The 5,022-nt window shown below is 41.7% G+C and overlaps 1 non-coding gene across 1 annotated transcript; it reads left to right on the forward strand.

The window, feature by feature from the left end:
- The first annotated feature begins 3,594 nt into the window (after nt 1-3,594).
- On the forward strand, nt 3,595-3,667 carry trnar-ucu (transfer RNA arginine (anticodon UCU)). Its single transcript has one exon. It is a non-coding gene; the product is annotated as a tRNA-Arg (tRNA).
- The last annotated feature ends 1,355 nt before the right edge of the window (nt 3,668-5,022 follow it).

A 5,022-nucleotide genomic window follows, 5' to 3' on the forward strand; every position in this document is an offset into this window, starting at 1 on the left:
TGGGGGCATGGAATGCGCTGCCTGTGGGAGTGGCAGAGTCAGAATCATTGTTGACCTTTAAGCTGCAATTGGATAGGTACATGGATAGCTGTTTAAGCTAGGACAAATGTTCGGCACAACATCGTGGGCCGAAGGGCCTGTTCTGTGCTGTATTGTTCTATGTTCTATGCACATACACATACACATAAACACACACACACATATACACACAGACATATACATACACACACACACATGCACACACACATATACACACACACATACACACACCCATACACACATGTACCAACACACATATACACACACATACACACATACATACACACACATACACACACATACACACACATACACACACATATACGCACACATACACACACTCAAACACACACATCCAAACACACATACACACACACGCACATACACACAAACATACATACACATATACATACGCACATACACATACACACCCACATACACATACACGTACACTCACACATGCACACACACATGCACACACATACAAATAAACACACATACATACACATACACAGATACACATACACATACACATACATACACATATCCATACACTTAACACACACACACACATACACACACATACACATCCACACACACACCCACACACACATATACACATCCATACACACACCCACACACACATATACACACACACATACACACATATACACACACATACACACACATATTCACACACACATAAACACATACCCATAAACACACACACATACACATACACACCCACATACACACACACATACACACACCTATACACATACACACACATACACCCACGTACACATATACACACACCCATACACACCCACACACAAACACACACATAAACACACAAACACACACATACACATAAACACACTCATACACATACACACATATACATACATAGACACACCCATACACACACACCTACACACACACGCATACACACACACATACACACACATACACATACACACACATGCATATACACACACATATGCATACATACACACACATACACACCCACACCGACACACACATATATATGCACACACAATACACACACATACACACAACACACGCATACACGCACACACATATACACACTCATACACACACACAAAATACACATACACACACACGCACATACACACGCATACACACATATACATAAACACACGCACATACACGCATAAACATACACACCCACATACACGCACATACATATGCACACACACATACAAAAACATACACACGCACATATATTCACACATACATACACAACCACACCCACACCCACACACCCACACACACACAAAAGTATATACACACACACATATACACACATACGCGCACACACATACACACATACACACACGTACACAAAAATACACACCCACACACATATACACACATACACATACACACACACATACAGACCCAAACACATATACACACACATACACACCCACACATACACACATCTACACACACATATACACACACATATACACAGACATACACACACACATATACACACATACACATACACACCCTCATACACATACACACATTTACACACACACATACACATCCACACACACATATACACACACATACACACACACATATACACACACATAAAAAACCACACACATATACATACACACATACACACACACTCAACACACTCACGCACACACACACACATACACACACACATACACACCCACAGACATACATATACACACACACATATAAGTTTTTATGATGAACTTGTACTTAAAGAATTACATTTTACTTTGCTCAAAAACTGTATGAATCCATGTAAGATGCTGTCAATCTGTTTTTTAGATTAGAATCAGTCTGACCATTGTGGCACAGACAGCCTCACACAGGGAAGCTCACACCTTCAATGCATCATCTGGGCCCACACGACACCAATTGTTAAAGTTCACTTGAGAATGTAACTTTTGATAAAAGTTCTGCAATTTACATATGAAAGAACGAAAACCAACCTGGCCATTCTAAAAGATGAGAGACTTAACAAACAATCCAGATACAATTTCTCAAGATACAATTTCAGTTGCATCACACTGTAAACATTTGCGAAAAATTCTGTGTCCTGCAATCTTATTCTCCACAACCACCTGATGAAGGAGCAGTGCTCCGAAACCTAGTGCTTCCACATGTTCGACTCTAACCTGGTGTTGTGTGATTTTTAAATCTGTCATTCACCCATCTCCTGACGGTTGAGCATACATCTCAAGGTCAGGACAGCGGCTCTCCGCAGGGATACAAACCGACTCCTTCTTTGGTCGCTCCACGATGGATCTCTCTGATGACTGTTCCCGTTCGTTGGTTGGCTCATTGGGGTCATTGCTGACATCTTGGAAGAATTCCTGGAGTCTCATTGGTCTGATGAATTCCTCACAACTTTACTCAAGTATTCTTGTTGGTGATGGGGACAAATGGAGACTAAATTTGATTTGCATTTCAACTTGAATTTGTTAAAAAAGTATTGAAACAGTTTGTAACATCATTTGGAAATGCATACAAAGGTTCTAAATCAGTTGTGTACAGTCTATGCAGAGAGAAAACAACCAACAAACCATTGGAATATTGACATTTCTCAAACCTTCTGTATCGTTGTGGAAAGAAAGGCATTTTGTACTTGGGCAGGAAACGATCTCTGTTCATTGTCAGGCACCAAGAGGGTCTGAGAACTGAAAGGACGATGTGATCATTTGTCAGAAAGACCTGAGACTGTGTTGTTTCCCTGTTACACCTTGGCAGCAGCTGCCTGAACTTTTAGTGCGTCCCTCAGTGTGTTGTCACAGACCTGGGAGTGTGCTTGGCTGTCACACTCATTTGAGGTCAAATGTTCCCAGTGGTCTGCCAATATAGTACCCTCATGGCCTCATGGCTATGGCACTGGCCTCTGAATTCTGGGATTTCAGGAATTTCATTTTTAAGCCTGGTCTTTGCAGTGGCTGATTTTCATCCCATATCAACTTCATCTCAATCCAAATTGACTGGATTTTTTAACTACTCTGTTAAAAATCATTGTGCCTGTGTTGAGATTATGGCAGATTCTGTTTAGTAGAAACTTATACAAGATAATTCCAGGATTTGGGAGATCTTGGGGTGAATTGTCTGAAAGAGACAGCACAGCCACAATGGGCTGAATGCCCGCAAAGATCCTGTTGAATTGTCCTCAATGCAGCTTTTTGCAACATCTCCACTTCCACCTGCCCCAGTAACTGCAAATATCTTGAAAGTGCTGCACAAAATAACATTGAGCCCTTTGCTATTTTCCTGTCTGCTCCATTTTCCTCAGACTTGAGTTGTGCAAAGTTGGAGTTTGGTGGATTTCTCATCTGTCCGTTTGGGAAGAAATGGGAGGTGGGATCAATTTATCAAGCAGCCAACAATGTGGCATGAGATGGAAGGGTTAAGAACCAATTAGTGAGAGGACAACACACAGAAACACACACGATGAGAGGTCAGGGTGGAGTGTTTAAAGGCTGCCATTGGCAAACAGCATGTGGGGCCCCTGTGGCCTAATGGATAAGGCACTGGCCTTCTAAGCCAGGGATTGTGGGTTCAAGTCCCATCTGGGGTGTCTCTGCAGCTTATCCTTTATTTATAATCTATTTTGGAAAAATCCCCATCTCTGCATTCAGTTGATGGTCAGTGGTATCCAACATGATCTTGCACAAGATTTTCGAGGATCTGCAGGATTGAATGTTGAAGGTGGTGATCAAGTGGCTGCTGTTTCCGGATGGGGACGAGATTCCTAAGAGTGCGGTTGGAGAGTTTGCTTTTGGAAGCCAGCTCTCATCACACTCTCATCAACAAACCAACCCTTCAACACTGATCCCGCCAGAACATCGGATATTACTGACAGAGAATACCCTTGCCAACGTTTATAGGTGCACCATCGACAGCATTCTGTCTGGATGTCTCAGTACCTAGTATGGCAACTGTACCATTCAAGATCGGAGACGGTTACAGAGAGTGGTGAACTCGGCCCAGACAATCACAAAGGCCAACCTCCCATCTATAGAATCCATCTCCCAGGCCCACTGTCAAGGAAAGGTCTCCAGCATTCTCAAAGATCCATCCCACCCTGGCAATGTTTTTCTACAACCTCTACCATCGGGGAGAAGGTACAGAAGCCTGAACACACGCACCAACCGGTTTTGAAACAGTTTCTACCCTACTGTTGTTAGAATACTGAACGGTCTCACAGACTCTCAATATTCGCCTGTACCTGTGTTTTTGTTCCTGCTGCTGTTTCCCTATTATTTCCTTATCTATGTTACTGAACTCTGTGAGCTGTCTGTATTGCTCACAAGACAAAACTTTTCACTGTGTCTATCATTACTTGCAAACCAAATATTTTCAATGAATCTTCCACCTTTAGGGTCACTGTTATCTTGGTCCAACTCATTGAATGTAAATATAAATTATTGAGTGTGGAATAACTTTATTTCACCTGCATGTTTTCCTGTTAAATACCAACAGGACAGTATAGGGGTCAATAAAGCTCAATGTTTGTACAGCGAACATTGAAGGAATGGTCCCAGAAAGACAAGAACAAATGGGTCAATGTTAATTCCTGCATCAGTGAGGAAACGAACAACAGATGAGGTGACTGTGGTGAAACAGACATTTGACTGTTTAATTTCAGATCAATGAATCTTCGAATGTGACTGCATATACTGAAGCCCATCATGTCAATGCTGTCTCTTTGGGAGAGCTGAGAAATTAATTCCACTCCCTTTCGCTCCAGTTTATCAAACGTTTCTTTCCACATGGATCAAACTGACTTGGAAATGTTTTAATTTCATGATCTCAAAGCAGCCATGTAGAGTTTTAAAGACATTAGGTCAGAGATTAACTTAATTTGAATGGAGATAATGCAGTGAGAGGGTTTTAATTGGAGAGAATGTTTAAATTGAAAGTATCCCCAGA

The sequence above is a fragment of the Chiloscyllium punctatum genome, chromosome 18 (assembly GCF_047496795.1).
Source record: "Chiloscyllium punctatum isolate Juve2018m chromosome 18, sChiPun1.3, whole genome shotgun sequence".
NCBI classification, from domain to species: domain Eukaryota; kingdom Metazoa; phylum Chordata; class Chondrichthyes; order Orectolobiformes; family Hemiscylliidae; genus Chiloscyllium; species Chiloscyllium punctatum.